This window comes from Ambystoma mexicanum, chromosome 11, assembly GCF_040938575.1.
Source record: "Ambystoma mexicanum isolate Mex_15411 chromosome 11, UKY_AmexF1_1, whole genome shotgun sequence".
Taxonomy (NCBI): Eukaryota; Metazoa; Chordata; class Amphibia; order Caudata; family Ambystomatidae; genus Ambystoma; species Ambystoma mexicanum.
In genome coordinates this window covers 948,269,495-948,286,607 of record NC_090934.1, presented here as the reverse complement: position 1 = coordinate 948,286,607, position 17,113 = coordinate 948,269,495, and the positions used below count along the sequence as shown (strand labels likewise).

At 46.8% G+C, this 17,113-nt stretch overlaps 1 protein-coding gene across 2 annotated transcripts in view; it reads right to left on the bottom strand.

Annotated features, from left to right (window-relative positions):
* LOC138503958 (synaptotagmin-A-like) overlaps nucleotides 1–17,113 on the bottom strand; it is a 436,750-nt gene that overhangs the window by 241,352 nt on the left and 178,285 nt on the right. Inside the window, exon 1 of one of the 2 annotated variants that reach the window (XM_069624093.1) lies at nucleotides 11,048–11,117. The exons of the other annotated variant lie outside the window; for it this stretch is intronic. The gene's annotated coding sequence lies outside the window, so the exon portion shown is untranslated. Of the gene's footprint in view, nucleotides 1–11,047; nucleotides 11,118–17,113 lie in introns of those variants that run through there. 2 annotated transcript variants of the gene reach the window in all.

The window sequence follows — 17,113 nt, the reverse complement described above, 5'->3', positions numbered from 1 at the left end:
GTTTGTGATACTGGAAAAAGAGATTTACATTCCCTATCATACCAATGGAGTTCAAACCATCTTTACTATTAATAGTCACATCATTTCATGAATTTGTCAAGCAAGATCTATGACATTTTAGGTTTTGACATTTTAGGTTTCTTATTGATTTCATGTAGATTTTATAAATGTATCTATGTATGGATAGGATTAGTGTCAAAATAAGGTTGTATTAATTGTTGTTGAGTGGTATCTGGTACTGTGTATTTTATTTTTAATGTCTATTGTATTTACTGTTAATGGAGAAATCTGAATTTATTAAAATTGAATTGAAAAAAATACTGTTGATAGTCCGAAACACTGACTATCCTTTGACAGGAGCGAACTGTGTCACAGCACCGAAACCAATCATGTTTTCCTCCAAAGAGCTCCGCTAAGCCAGTCTTTAGCACGTCCATCACTCTCAAATGCAGGAAAGAGACCACAGTACATGGCCTAAATCGTGGGCCACGATTCCAGAAAACGTACTGAATTCCAACTTGTTATCAGGCTCAAGAGTATCAACAAGTGGCGCAGAGTTAAACCGCCCACGTTAAATTCTGCCAAACCAACGGGGACCATCACTACACAAGATAGAGTGCAGCTCGTCTTTTGCTGCAAATACCTCCAACACATGAATCTGAAAACCCGCCCCTGTGCCAGAAGCGTAAAAGATGTTATTCTTGTCAGGAGAAGATTTTCTTTTCAGGTTGGAATCCATGCATGATAGCCCACGTTCCAGAGTTATGAAGTTGGATATAAACTGATTTTTTTAGGGAGTAAAAAATAGTTCCAAGGAGGGTATTTTTGGTGTATGTTTCAACACTAAAGCAGATGTATTTGAGTAATCCATGCTTCATTTTTCCTAGTAATTCATTCAAATTTGAGATCACATTTTTACGCTAGAATTTCTCTTCAGATCAGGTAGTAATATCAGAGTGCCTTCCTCTGGCACTGCTTTGTTTGTAACAGTCACCAAAACATATCCGTGAAGCCATCTGCAAGGTGCCTTGGGGAGGCTCTTGTGTGTCTGTTGGTTTCTATTTTTCATTGGGAGTATTTTTACTCTCTATGTTTTTTGGTGCGGGTATTTGCCTATGTTAAGGAATACAAGTGGCTGGTATGCTTCTTACCTGTAGGACTGATGAAAGCTTCAACTTCTATGATATAAATTATCATCTGCTCCACATTAATCTTAGAAAAAGGAACTTTGAAGTAAATATCTGAATATTTTTTGGTTGCTGCATGGCCTTCTATAACTCCTTCATGGCAATTCCAACATTAGCCTGTAAAACCTGGTCTCAAGCGCTTTTTGACTGGCATTGACGGACACCTGGCTCCCATCAGGAGTGCCCTTAGAGATTTCTGCTGTCACCAACTTTTCCTCCTGATGTTCTTCCCCCAAATTTCCTAAATATGTTTGGTGTTTGAGACAAACAACACTCCCTTGTCAAAAGCTAGTTGGTATGTCATATTATGTTATTTGATAGTTGTATAGCACCTACTGCCATTGTTATGGCTTTGAAGCGTTGCAACGGATGAATGCCCTTCGGAAGACCATAGTCTGTGCAAACATGTAGATAAAAGGAGCAATACAATGCATGCGGACAGTAATTGCAATTCAGCGATTAGCAGAGATGACTCAATTAAAACATATTAAATCATGTGGCGCATATTGAAAAGGCTTAGGGAAGACTGCTATATCAGTGACTATATGGCAGCTGGACCGAAGTTTTCATGGGAATCAGTTGTATTCTATGGGTTGCAGCGTGGGAGGGGGCAAGGGTATTATAAATAGTCTATCATTCCATAGGGCAACTGTCTACATTTGAGGGCTCTGCTATACTTTACAATCAGAACACATGCATCAATGGCTAACATGCAGTCAACATGCAAATCGCACGCACAATTGTCAGATAAGACCAGATATCATCAGCTTAGCCTGGTAAGGGAACCTGAGGGAGATGATGAATTCCTACGGGTAGGGGCTTGGGAGTGGAAAGTCACGAAAGGCTTCAGTATACGGTGGGCCTATAGGAGGGGTTATAGAAGCTTATGTTAGGAGGGCCAAATTTAATGCAAATTCAAGAAACAGGTGGGCTCTGGGGGGTGCTACAACAGTTTATGTTAGAAGATCCTACATTCTTTGAAATTCAAGTAACAGGTAGGCTCTGGAAGAGTCTAGTAGGAGAACCAGATTCCATACAAATGTCATTTGCTGGCTCTTGACCCAGCGGTCATATGTGAATTAATTAAATAAGAAGTGTGACGGAAGGGTTATGTAGGTTGTGGGTGGGTGGGGGGTGATAGGTTTTGGTCAGTGGTTTGAGGCATATGAGGGAGTTGTTTGTCATGCTAGGGTAAGTGGGTCAGATTAGGTATACATGGAGGTGGGGGGATAGAGAAAGAGCCATGTTCTGAGTGCTTACTTGAAGAACAGGTGGTCCTTCATGCAGAGGATGTTTACGGGCAGTGAGTTCTAAATTGTGGGTGCTTGTACTGAGAAGGAGGTGCCCCCCAATAGGAGTTGATCTGGTCACTGGTCTTACGAGTAGAAGTGCTGAGCCAGATCTGAGGCTTTTGTTTGGCCTGCAGCAAGTCATCTTTTGCTGCAGGTATTCAGGTCCTTTATTGTAGAAGGCTCGATGAGAGGTACACATCGCTTTGAAGGTAGCGCGCCGACCGATCAGAAGCCAATGGAGAACTCAGAGGGCAGGAGAGATGTGTTCTGTAGGACTCAAGATTAGGAGGAGTCTTGCGACAGTATTTTGCACTCAATGAAGATTTGTCAGTTGAGAGGCGGAAGATCCTAAGTATAGTGCATTAGCATAGTCTAGGCATAATAGTACGATTGCGATAATTGCAGTAACTCTGTGTGGAAAGGTTAGGAAAGGAAAAATGCTACGAAGGAGATGGATGTTGAGGAAATAGCTTTTTGCCACTGAGTTGATGTGATGTGATATGACAGAGTCAGGTCGGAATCCAAAAGGCACCCGAGATATATTTTTAAAAGATTTGTTTATTAACATTTTGCAATATGTAACCAGCAAAACGAGTACAACCCCCCAAACGCCTCCACCCATTTTCCCCCCTAGAGCTGCCACCCCCATATACTCAGCGTGCCATATTAAACCCCTAAAGCCAATACCTCGACAGAAGCATCAGACAATGTCCCAATCCTCATGTTCTGTGGGCACATTTGAAGCCGGGAGTCCTCCCGAAGGTATGCCAACACCATCCCCCAATCTTCCCGGAATTGCGTGTAGTCCCCTGGATGTTAAACGTGACCCACTCCATTGCTAGGACATGCCAGATCTTAAATAGCCACTCATCGAGTGTAGGGGTCTCCTTACTTTTCCATTTCCGAGCCGCCATCAGCAACGTCGCCAACACCATGAGCATTAGTCCCGGGAGGATAGCTCAGCGGCAACGTGTTCGCCTTGGAAGCAAGACGACACGAAGCAACACAGGTTCGATCTCCGGGTCCGCGCTTAGAAACCTCTGGGTATTTAAGCACGTTATAAATACGCAACTAAGACAAAAAAAAATAACAATTATGCAACTAACAAACAATTCCTGTAACAGCCCCTCGATGCCCGCGGGCTGTGTGAGCGCTTTAAAAATGCAAAAAATAAATAGACGCCTTAAACGGTGCCTTCCACTGCAGGGCCCTTTCCCTCTCCCATAGGCCCAGCGTACACGTCCCCATCCCCAGTGAAAGATCAACATTCAGCAATTCTTTGATGGACATTTACACCTGCTACCCAAAGTATTGTATGGTCGAGCACGTCCACCAAATGTGAGCCCAGTCTCCCCTCCCCATGCAGCCTCTCCAGCAGTCCGCTGATGCCTCTGGGAACATAGATCAAAGCCTCACCGGGGTGTAGTGCCATTGGTTGAGCACCTTATACCACACCTCTCTTAGATGAATTGACCGAGTAAGCTTGGGAATGTTGCACCATAGAAATGCCCATCCGCCAGCAAAATTCGCCATCCCACCGTTTTCTCCCACTTCCCCATGTAGGGCTTTGTTCCCTTTACTACCCCCTCTGCAATTATGACGTATAGTGCAGAGATCAAGTGAGAGTCCTCTGAGTGGGATGTGATGTACTTCTCAAACGCAGTGAATTGTCTGCTCTCGGCAAGCTTGTTATCTGGGTGCATCACCTAGTGCCGAAGCTGGTAATATCGAAGTCGGTCTCCTTCGTAGAGGCTAAAGGCTGAAGCACCCCGCCGCTTTCCACTTCTCAAACATCCTCCCTTCCATCCCCAGGGGGAACTGTGGATTCCCAAACAATGGCATGAACGGACCCGGTAAGGTCGATATCCCCCTTGTTTGATTAAGTCGTCCCACATTTCCCTCACCAGTGCTGTGATCTGGGACACCCTCATGGTAGCTGGCCGATCTGGCTTGGACAGCCATAACACATCTGGCAGGGGGGCCCCACTACCGCTTTATCCTTGTGCACCCACACATTATTATCTTCCCCTGACAACCACTGCTTTAACACCCGAAGCTGGGCTGCTTCATAGTATTGTCTGAAGTCTGGGACCGCCAGGCCCCCCTTGCTTCTAGGGGATATCAATACCTGCAGCGCTAATCCTAGCGGGGGAAAAGAATTGGCAGGGCCTAGAAATAGGAAAGAATCGTGGGAGTGTCACCATCCTGATCTAGGCCATCTGCCCCATCCAGGAGATATGAAGAAGATTACAGTGCTCTAAGTCTGTTTTCAGAGCACAAAGCAGATTGGGGTAGTTCACCTCATATAGGACATCCAAGGACTTTTTATGTAGACCCCCAGGTACTTAATTCACTTCTCTTTGCCCATTGAAATGGGGAGCGCCCCTGTATCCCCACCAGGGCTTCCCTCGACACCGTGAGATTCACCACCTCTGACTTTTGCATATTGATTTTTAACCCTGGCACCCCCACCCCCGCCCCAAAAACATTTCCGAGGCAACCGCTTCAAATGTGGTAGCTGGTTCAGAGAGAGCCAGAAGCATGTCATCAGCGAATGCTATTGTTTTATGCAGCACAAACCCCAAACAGTACACACTTCAACGTCAGTGTTCTCTCAGGCATTGCAAGAAGGGTTCAAAGAAAATTGCATATAACAAGGGTGATAATGGACAGCCTTGCTTGGTCCCCCTCTCTAGGCGTATGGGGCGCGAGAGCTGCCCATTTATAGACAGGAGCAAGGAGTTTGATAATTCGCCTGCATTCCTCAAAGGAGCCGCTCCCCAAATCCCATGCATTCCATGGTGAGAAAAAGAAACGCCTTTTCCGAATCCAAGGCAAGGAGAACTGCCAGGAGCCCCAGTGTTGTCACCTTCTCCACCCAGTAGCACAACCGCCTTGCATTGTCAAAAGCCTATCAGGACCTAATGAACCCCGACTGGTCGGGATGGATAAGGTCTCGGAGTAGGCCTTCTAGTCTAGATGCCAGGATATTAGTATAGATCTTGGCATCGATATTGATCAGAGCTATCAGGCGATATGAGCTGCATTGCAATGGGTCTTTGCCCGGCTTCGGGAACACCACTAATTTAGCTTGGTGCATGGACTCCATAATGCCCCCTCCCTCCTCGAAAGAATTATATAATTGCACCATATGCAGGGAAAGATTTGATCAGTATTTTTTTGTAGAAGGCAGTAATGTAGCCAGCTGGGCCATGGGCTTTATGAGGTTGGAGCTTCCCTGTGGCCATGCGGATCTCCTCTGTCACATCCCCTTCTAGTGCCTTTCTGTATGCCACAGACAGCGCTGGTAGTATAACCGTGTTCACATCATCTTTCTGTGGGCCCGCCTGGGGCCTGTTCAAAGTATAAAGAGAGCCATAGAAGCGCTCAAAGCACTTGAAAATTCCCTCCACCCCATCGTCTCCCTCTCCGTCCCAAAATGTCAAGATTGTCTGGATTGCTCCCCTCTGTCTCAGCTGCCTCACCAGTAGCTTACCTGCCCTATTTCCCCCCACTTAGAATTTCTGCTTTACATAGAGGAGACTCTTCTCCGCCTTTGTGGCCCTTAGCATGTCAAGCTGGCCCCTGATTGCCCTGTAGCTTTTCAACATGGCTTTCGCTGGACAGTTCCCAATTTTAGGCATAATGTTTTTAAGTTGGGATTCTAAGTCTTCTTCAAGTCTCCTAGTTTGCTTGTCCTTGGCAGCCTTGAGAGCAATCAGCTCCCCCACTGTTTACCGCCTTGAAGGCATCCCATCAGATCCCCGGGGAGGTGTCAGACATGGCGCTATCCTGAATGTAAGCCTGAAATTTCCCCCCCACAGTCACCAATAGGGCGGTATCCGCGAGGGCCGAGTCCAGCAAGGACAATTGCCAGAGCCTCCTCTGGCCTTGTTGCATATCGACCATCGTGCCCAAATGAGCATGATCAGATAATGCTATTGTGCCTAGGGAAACCTTCCGAATCTGCCCCGCCAGCTGTGCAGACACCCAAATATAGCCAATGCGAGGTAATGTCCTGTGGACATGTGAGTAATATGTGTGTCCCACTTCTGTGCCCCTACATGTGCGCCAGACATCTACCAGCCCCAACCCCTTTATCCTCTCCTTGAGCCTCTGAGACAAAGCATTCTGAGTTGTATGTCCCGCACCGCTGTGATCCTCCCCCAGGACCCATGCCATATTCAGATCTCCAGACAAAATAACATGCACCACTGCCATCCCTTCAAACTCAGCTAGGGACTTCCTGAGAAACCGTCCTCAACGGAGTTCGGTGCATATACTGTCGCTAGGGTGAATGTGTCAGTGTTGATATGAAATTTAACAAATAGAAATCACCCCGGCTTATCCCCCCTTCGAATCTAGCACCACCAGGTTGGGAATGTTCTTGAAGGCAATTAGGACCCTGCAGTTTTGTCTGCCCCATTTGTCTGATAGACATGTGGGTACATCTGCAGGCGAAGCCTCTTTCTGTCACTCTTTCTAATGTCGGTCTCTTGGAGCGTGAAAAAGTCTGGTTTCTCACGCCTCAAGAATTGTTCCACCTTGCACAGTTTAACTGGGGAATTCAATCCTGTTATGTTATATGTGAGGACCTTGAACCCGACATGCGACCCCTCTGTCTCCTCCTCAGTCCTCCCCCAGGCCCTTCATCCTTTTCTCCACTAGCCTCCCTCTGAGGTCTGTCTACCCGCCTTGTGCGCTTTGACTGGTGCTTGAGTGCTGCCCCCCCATCCCCTTCTGTCCCCTTCGCCCATCTCAGACAAACCCCCGACCATATACTGGAAAACTACCTTGGCCTAAGAACTGCGGAGAGACACCACTAAGCCTCTCCATTAGATTCCAAGAGAGCCAACTCCCATAAGCTAACTACCTGTCCTTCCCGCAACTGTATCCTCCCCCCGAAATCCCCAGTGCAATCTATGCTGCAATCTCAGCTCTCTTCAGTACCAGGGTCCACTCCCTCACTGGCCCCACCCCCTTCGCTCTCAAATATTCCTTCTCACCTGGATGCCTGGAGGCGGTTCTTGCACTGCAGTCCATGTGAAGTCTGTGTTCCCAGGATGCAAGTCTCTCTCCCACTGGGCTATCCCTGGTCACTTTGTGGTGAGATGTGGGTACTGCGCTGCCTGAGCCTCCAGTTTGCCTCCCCGGTAGGGGGTGGAGAAGGGCTATCCCATGCTTTCTGCTGCCCAGTGCCACCTGTCCCCTGGGGGGTTCCTCCCAGTCAATGAGCAGCACTGCCTGGACTCTGCCAGATTACCCGTGAGCTATGGCCCCTCCTGCATGGCACTGGGGTTGAAGAACCCTGATGACCCGGGTGAGTGGGCCCCCCACCAGGCACTCCTTCTTTTCCGTATAAGCTGCTCTGGCTGCCCCCCCCCTTCCTTCCTTCCCCGCCACTCCTCACTTCTCCCTGGATTCTCTGCATGATTGGAGCGTTCCTGCTCCCTCCAGGGCATCACTTTGTGTTTTTTGTGTCCTCTCTCTTACCCGCGCCACAGCGGGCTGCTCGGCCAATGACACTCCCCAGACAGTCAGTGATGCCCTAATGCGGCTGCTGCCACAATTCTCCTGGGGAGGGAGGAGGCCACAACCCCCACCAAGCATCCCTCACCGCCGGAGGTCCACCTTCAGTACTGAACCATACCACGCCCAGTCACCGGCCTACGCAGCGGTCGCGCCTCTCCTTCAGCTCCTCCCCACAGCAGAAGGATAAGGGGCTCCTTCCTCCGGGGATCCCTCTCGATCCTCACTGGACCCCCACCTGCTCTTTGGACACTGACACCACGCTCTGCCATTATCCCAGGGTACTCGGCAAGGTTGCCTGTTCTCTCCCTTATTATTCGCTCAGAGAATGCAGGAGCGGCATGCACACAGAGGAAAAAATAAAGCAGGTGCCCCTCAAGTAGTCTCCCTATATGCAGATGACACACTGCTATATTTATGGAACCTCGAAGAAAATCTTAGACCAGTTATTGGAGAGGTAGCCGAATTCACAAAACACTTGGGATACAAGATGAATAATACTAAATCTGAACTATTCCCGTTAACTGAAAGCACAACCAAACCTGATGATCTGGTTTTAAATGAGCCCCGATTAGACTCAATGGGCCTCATTACAACCCTGGCGTTAAGGGGTTAACGGCGCCGTAAAAGGCTGTGGCGCCGTTAAACCCCTAACGCCCGATTCACACTTTAACGCCTGCTTTTTGCAGGCGTTAAAGTCCAACCCGCTAAGGGCCCATGGTGCTAATTACGGCACCGTAATTTACGGTGCCGTAATTACCGCCGTCCCCATTCCCATTGAGCCCTATGGGCCAAAAATGGGAACGGGGAAGGGCCCATGGTGAATGGGGAATTACCGCCCCACCAACCTGGTAATGGGGCGGTAATTCCGCGATCGACCATGGCGGAATCCGGCATGGACCATGGTGCTAATAGCACCAGGGTGCAAGCCAGGGTCGTAATGAGGCCCAATATCTTGGAGCAATTGTATCAACTAGGCAACAGACACTATACGAAGATAATCACGAAACCTATCTAAGCGCGCTAACAATAAAATTGACAACATGGGCCAGACTCCCGTTGTCCTTATACAGCACACTATCCCTCTTGAAAATGATAGTGGTACCCAAGCAACAGTACTATTTCACCACAATTCTGATATGACCAGGTCGCAAATTCAGTATGTTTGGAGGAGTAGAGTGCCCAGGATGAGTTGGGACGGACTGACGGAACCATACGAGTGGGGAGGCCTGACTGCACCAGACTTCAAACTGTATTACATAGTGGAACAAGCTCAATACGCGGGTCATTGGTATTCAAAGGCTCCAGCCCCGACCCACCTGGCACTGGAGCGATATGGTGCGGCCCCAACAGATCGTAGAGTGGTAATACTGGAAGACAGATATGAGGATTCATGTATCGACCGTTGACACATGGACACAGGTATGCAAACGCCTGTATATCGACACACCATACAATAGTAAAATAACATTATGGAATTGCACAGGGGTCCCCCTTACGTATGATCCAGATAGAAGGAAAGCCTGGCACCCAGAAGGGGACATGAGACTGAGGGACCTGTTTCCGGGAGGGACGTTTCTAACTAAAGAAATGTTTACAGAAAAGCTGGTAAACAGCGCTGTTAACTTACTGCAATATTTTCGCATAAGTGCAGCAGTGTGTCGTAGATGGTCCTAATTTCCGCAGGCACCACAGCCCTGCAAGTGTATAGAAGTTATAATGGCGGAAGAGATACCAAGGGGACTGGTCTCTAGATTATATAAAAAATACAGGCAGGCCAGACACAGAGGAACAAGGCAAGAATAAAATGGAAAAGAGATTTAACTATAAACATTGACGAAACTAAATGTCAAAGATACTGTTTATTGACGAAAGAGGTCTCTTTGAATGCTCGCTTACGACTCATACAATTTAAAATACTAAACCAACTGCACTACACACAGGCAAGGATAACACGATTCTTTCGTGGTACATCAGATGAATGTATGAAATGCTGAAACAAGGGGGCAGACGCACTACACATGTACTGGAATTGTCCAAATATAAGCTAGTTCTGGCGGGAGGTGGCAGAGGTACTACAAGATATGACTGGTATCCCCTATACTTTCACCGTTGAAGGATCTACCAGGTGACATAGTCAAAGTGTCCACTAAGAAACGTAGACTGTTTAATATGGGATGTATACTAGCTACAAAATGTATAGTGATGAAATGGAAATCCAGAAGGGCACCAACTTGCAAAGAAGGGTTGAGAGAAAGGACTTATGTGAGTGAGATGAAAGAGAGATACACGTGGTCAATTCACGCAAAGTCTAGACCCAAGGACATTTGGGGCCCGTTTAGAGACTACCTCGCTGATAATGAATCGGAAAACATATCAAGATGTAACAAAGAAAGTGAATTGTTGGAGTGCAAGAACGTTCAATTTGAAATTAAACTGAGATGAATTGTGTGTACTTGGTGTCTGATGTAACCTGCTGACCTGTTACTTAAATAAAGTCTAAAAAAAAAAAAAGAACAGGTGGTGGAGTTTTCATCTTTACTAAGTGCAGTGAAGTTAATTGATATCAACTCTTTTGCATTAATGAAGATGATACAGTCCCCAAGGACCGATCCCCAGATTTGTGGCTGGTTCTGCACCGGTTATCTAAAGTGCCACTGCTGAGCTGGCCAGGGCAATTGCTTGTGGAAATATTGAAATCATATCTTTGTATTTCCTCTGATGTATTTTAGTCCGTGTCTCTGGGATTTTCAAATTCCTAGTTCTTGAAAAGTGAGGCAAACCTCACAATCTAGACCCAAAATGTGTGAAAAAACATCTATGAATGTTGAACAGGTCGTGTTTTGTGAGATTAAAGGCAAACTATTAAGGATCAATTAATTTCACATTATATTACTCAAAGAATCCCCAATAAATCATGGTTTAATAGAAGGTAGTTTATGGCTTCCATAGAAAGCCATTAGCAGCGATTTCCATTCCCGAAGGCTGTGTTCTCTTGCAGTGATGTCATATCTGAGGATTAGTAGTTTCATACTCAACTGCTGTGAAGTCCAGCCGCACCAAAGAGGGACTTTCTCTGCCAGGTGTTTTCTTTCCTTTTTGAGGTGCTGTGGGGTGAGAAGAGAGAGAGCGCTTGGTGCCTCATTACACATTTTACAGTATTTCCTGTGAAAATACTGTCAAACCTGTTTGCAGTTTCCACGAATCGCAGTCACAGTAAATCCACCTCATTAAGAGTGGAGGAATGGCAGTGTTTATCCCCATTCCTGAAGTCCATAGGACTACTTTGGGGATTTGGAGGGTGCACCTCCGGAGGTATTGAAATACTGGGCCATAAGGGACAGCACAGATGTGAGTGGGCCACACAACATCAAATTAAAGTCGGGGAGCCTTCCCTACCAGGGTGCATTTTTCGGCGCTCATTGTCTATCATATGTCACTCGAAACCCCTCGTGCAATATAGCCTTGTAGTGGATATCTACCCATCTGTAATTCTATACATAGTGTGGCACCTTATACACTAATATGCAACTTCTTGTAATGTAAACTAACCTCCATGGTGCCCTTGAGTATCGAAGGCAGATGATGTCCCTATGACATTATCTGTGATTGCAACCCTTAATTTAAAGAAACGTTTGCAGATTTATATGGCACCTTAATCAATCAGTGTCTCACATAACTGGCGGTGCTCTGGATGTTGTGTCTGGTGATGAATATGGATATTGTATTTACAAATTATTTATTTTTTGGTAATTAACTTAAACATTGTTTCTTTCGTAATCTGCTCCACTTAATCAAGGCATTGTTCCTGTTGTACAGAATATTAAAAATAATGTTCTAAATCCTTACTTGTTAGATGTTTGCTTCTTGCTGAACCTCTTTCAGTTGTAAAAGCAGTGTAACATAATACAATGCGAAGTGGTCTTATTTAGTGCCTTTCTTTGTGCCATGTTTGGTGGCCATGCTGCACATGGCTTTGTGAGAAAAGGGGGAGGGACTTCGTTAGCCGGATAGCAGGAGAGGCAGATGCAAAACCTGTGGAGTTGAGGATTGCAGGTCGTAAGTACCTGAGAACCGAGTGTCATTCACGGCTGGAGGCTGCCTTTGTCCCCCGCTGGGGATTCAGGTATTTTTTTTTGTTTTTCCTCCCCGCCCTTCCCACCCTCCCAACCCCACTTACCTTCAGATGTCTTCTTTTTCGGGAATAAACATCCTGGGAACACTTCTGTTCCCAACCCCACAACCTACGTAGAAACCCTACTACAACAAGAGATAGGAGCGGGTCGGCTCTCATGGGCCCTTCAGAAGAAACCACCCCCCGGATCATATCTGAGACCGATCATAGCAAAAATCCTAAATTTCCAAGACCGGGAGGTCATACTGCGACACTCACGAGAAGGAGGAACCATAAACAGAGGCAACGCCAAAGTCAGTATCTACCCGGACTACACCCCGGCAGTCCAAAGAGCCAGAAAATCGTTTGTCCCAATTAAAGCGAGGCTACGCCAGCTAAACCTAAAGTACATGTTGATGTACCCGTCTAGATTAAAAGTGATATACAAGGGGCGCGCTATTTTTCAAGAGACACCTGCAGCGGCTAACATGTGGCTTGAGCACAACAACATGGCAGGAGACGAGGAACCGGCTAAGTGAACTGCATAAGATAGAAAAGGTCGGCTGAGAACAACAAGAGACACAAAATAGAGAAAGCCAATGCCACCCGAGATTTAGCTGATGGACGGGAGACCTACCACAGCGTCACACACGAGTAGGAAGGCACAACCCCACAAAAAGACTGGTGCTAGCCTGTTGCTACCGCACCATCACCTGCCCGGGATGTCCTGGATAGGCCAAAACCTGGCAGGGGCGCCCGAGCACTGCCCGTACGGAGCAACTGCTGGGTGCCGTTGGTTGAGTTCCACAAGTTTGGTTGACTTGTTTTTTCTGTCTTCACTGCAAGGGTATAAGAGTACAGCGAGCACTGGGAGAGACGATGGAGACAATGCGGACCAGAAATGGAGGCTGACATTAAGGTACTAACATGGAACGTCCGGGGGATGGGCTCATATATGCGCAGAAATAGGATTAGATCCTACCTAAGGTGAAAGCATATCTCCATCGCACTCCTACAAGAAACACACCTCAACGCTGAAAGCTCCACGAAAATAGCAGAATGGTGGGGGGGGCAGGGCTTTGGTGCCTCGTACTCCAAATATGCTCGGGGGGGTTTACACCTGGATTGATGGGGCCATCCCGTTTAAGCTAATGTCCAAAGAAGTAGACACAGAGGGGAGATATCTAATACTGCGGGGTAGCATTGAACAATTAGAAGTATGCATTGTTAACTCATACCTCCCCAATCACGGAACTGCAGCATATTTAACTAAACTGGGGGCCAAACTAGCACTGCACCGAGAATGCTTCTTCATATGGGGAGGCGACTTTAATTGTATTCGCGAACAAGCACTGGACAGATCTAACCCCCCAACGCCGATGCCCACTCATAACCCCTCCCCACTAAACAAGGTACTAGAGAACCTGGACCTCGCGGAGGTGTGGAGGGAACTGCACCCGACGGACAGAGAATATTCTTACTTTTCATCCCCCCACGCACTCTATACTAGAATAGATTATCTCCTAATAGACAAACAGCACCTACCACAAGTTGAGTCAGTGTCCTACCTGGGAAAGTCAATATCTGACCACTCACCACTCCTCATGGTGTGGAAAAAAAGAGGTCCTAGGCCTCCGATCCCACTGTGGCGAATGCCAACAGAAGCTCTCACAGATTGTGCATTCAAAGAGGATCTCCGAGAGAAAATAAACGAGTACCTAGACATTAATGTGGGGAGCGTGAGAGGTTGGGACACGATCTGGAAGTTGCTGTCCACGGGCAAAACCCCAGGCAGCGACGGACTGACCCCCGAATTTTACAAAACATATGCTGAGGAACTGGCCCCCACCCTGCTAGAAGTGTTCAATGAATCATACGAAAAGGGGATACTACCCAGAAGCATGAGGGAAACACTGGTGGTACCAATATCCAAACCTGGGAAACCAAGAGAGGACTGTGGATCATATCGACCACTGGCCATGCTCAATTATGATATTCCAGATTTACATGCAGTGATGCAGTGCACGATGGACGAGAATGAGGATCCTGCGCAATTCATCTTGCGAGTGCAAGATTTACGGAGAAGCGAAACTGGTACGGCATGGAATCAATCAACAGCTTTATTTTATTTTATCATTAAAAAGGGGTTGCCGAAGGAGGTACAAAAAGGCCTTGGACAAAATAGCTGGGATTGAAGCCAAAGGGTGGCCTGAAATTCAGAGAATAATTGTACACCATTGGAGGAGGATCAAAGAGAAAGAAAAGGAGGTCACGCAAAAGAGGCTGGCTGACGAAGCAAAATTAGTACATACGAAATTAGGGAAGGTCGCCGCCATTACTGCCAGTGTAACCGCAGACAGAGGAAACGGAGAGGAAAACGCGGGAGGAAGACCCATTGGAATAGCCGCGCAGTGGGTTGGAGAGGATCAAGGACAGTGGAACAGAGAGGAACAGCCATGCCAAGGACCACAGTGGCAGAACAGACCGGCCCAACGAAGAGGTGGGTACTGTGGGCAGAGAGGAGGATATGGAGGAATGGGAAACAGACGGTATGGTGGGCAAGGACCAAGAGGAGGACAACAGGGGTCATGTTGGAATTGTGGAAGATGAGGACATTATTCACGAGATTGTAGAATGCGACCATCAGGTTATTTTCAGGGGCAACAGCAGCCCATGAACAATGAACAGGGGTGGGACTGCCCACACCCAGGTAGCCCTTGTGGAGCTTCAATGGGGATGGGGGGACAACACGATCAATACTGCTATGACCCCCAAATGCAACAGAGACAGCCAGCCCCACAACAGCAGCAACAGCAACAGCCACAACAACAAAACGCACTACAGCCCATGGCAAGACAAAACTCAGTAGGGAACATAAATAATAACCCTTTTTCAGCGGCCGCAACCGGTGCCCCTGCACCATTCCATGGCGTAACAGTCGTAGGTGACAACGTTTTCTCAGTGCCAGGTCAGCAAAGATACCAAGACTAGGACAGCCCACAGAGAGTACTTGCGTGTCCAGTCCTATCCACCACACAAAGTGCAAATGAGGAACCACTAGTGGCGGCAGAGATAGGAAACAAGTAGTTTATCTTTATGGTAGACTCTGGAGCAGAAAAATCATGCCTCACAGAACGGCGGTTTCAGCTCTCGGGAAGAAATTTGGAAACGCAGGGGTTCTCTGGGGCTATTTTAAAAGTTCCTTATACAAAAGATCTTGATGTAACAGTAGGGGGAAAAACAGTGCGTGCACCCTTATTGTATTAAGAAGACGCGCCAATCAATTTGATGGGACGAGACTTGATCAGTAAGTTAAACATGACCATAGCCTTTACTGAAAGAGAGATAGTGTGCTCGATGCCAGGGGTATGCCCCGTACGAGCACTCTTGATAATAAGCACGATTACCAAGGAAGTTACAGTAAGAGGGATCCCCATTGATATGTACATGTTCGTCTATGGAATACAGGTATTAGCCCGAGTAGTGCCTGAAATAACACAAAAAGAGTGGAGAATACCATCAGACTTCATATTCCGCCCAATCACCCCAACAGATGTAGTGCCAGGCACAATTATGTCTATAGACATTGAGGCAGTTCAAGTTTCTAACAAACGCATTGTGGTCATAGGCCTGGATGCGCAGGGACGCGAGTGGAGAAGTGTGCTATGTATAGAGCCAAACATAATGCTAAAAGATATAACTGATGAAGAACTGTTTACTGATTATGAGGGGGATGGAGAAATAATAATGGAAATAAGCATACCATGTGATATTATGATCCAATACAGAGAAATGCACAACCCACTCATGGCTAACATAAAGGCCCCACTGACAATATTTGAGTAAGACATGGCCAGGGTAGCACCTGAAATTTGTACTACAGAGCCACACGATGTGGGATTGTTGCATGAAGTAACTCCCATAAAGATAAAACTGAAACCAGGTGCCCTCCCACCCAGAGTGAAACAATACCCAATATCCAAAGAAGCAGAGGAAGGTATTAGAGAAACAGTGAATGCACTCCTAACCCAAGGTATTTTAGTGCCATCAACTTCCCCATGCAACACAGCGATTTTTCCGATTAAAAAAGCGAAAGGAGGGGCGTGGAGAATGGTCCAGGATCTCCGCCCACTCAATGACATCACCCAAAAAGAGTTCCCATTAGTGCCGAACCCGGCATCAATATTGTGCAGTATACCAAAAGAGGCAACTTGCTTCACTGTCATTGATTTGAAAAATGCCTTTTTCTCTGTGCCACTTGCACCAGAATTGCAGTACCTCACAGCTTTTACATTAGGAAACAGCAGATATGAACACCGCAGACTTCCACAGGGGTATTGCGAGAGCCCAAGCATTTTTAACAGAGTACTGCGAGAAGACATCAGCAACATAAATGTAGAGAGCATCATTATACAGTATGTAGACAATTTACCCGTCTGCAGCAAAACAGAAGAAGAGTGTAGAGAAGACTCAATAACATTGCTCAACGTATTGGCTGCCAAGGGATACAAGATGGACAAAGGAAAGTTACAATACTTCCTTGCTGACGTTGTGTATCTTGGCCAGCAAATATCTAAAGATGGAAAAAGAATACTACCAGACAGAGCAGCTGTCATTCGACACATTATCATACCAAAAAGAGTGAAGGACATGCAGAAATTTCTTGGCATATGTAACTATTGCCGAGCATGGATCCTCGATTACGCAGCATACACACGGCCAATGCTACAAGCACTAAAAGAAGCACAGAAGAACAGGGCCCCAATAAAATGGACACATGAGAAAATTGCCCAATTCTCCCGATTAAAAGACCTTATTGCAGACGCCCCAGTCCTTGCAAATCCAGATTATGAAAGGGAATTTTTCCTGTTTTCACACAGCAATGGAACATTGATGACAGCAGTATTGACACAAAAGACATCACTAGGCCACAAACCATTAGCATACTACAGTGGAATGTTAGACTCAGTAATGCAGGGACATTTCGCTTG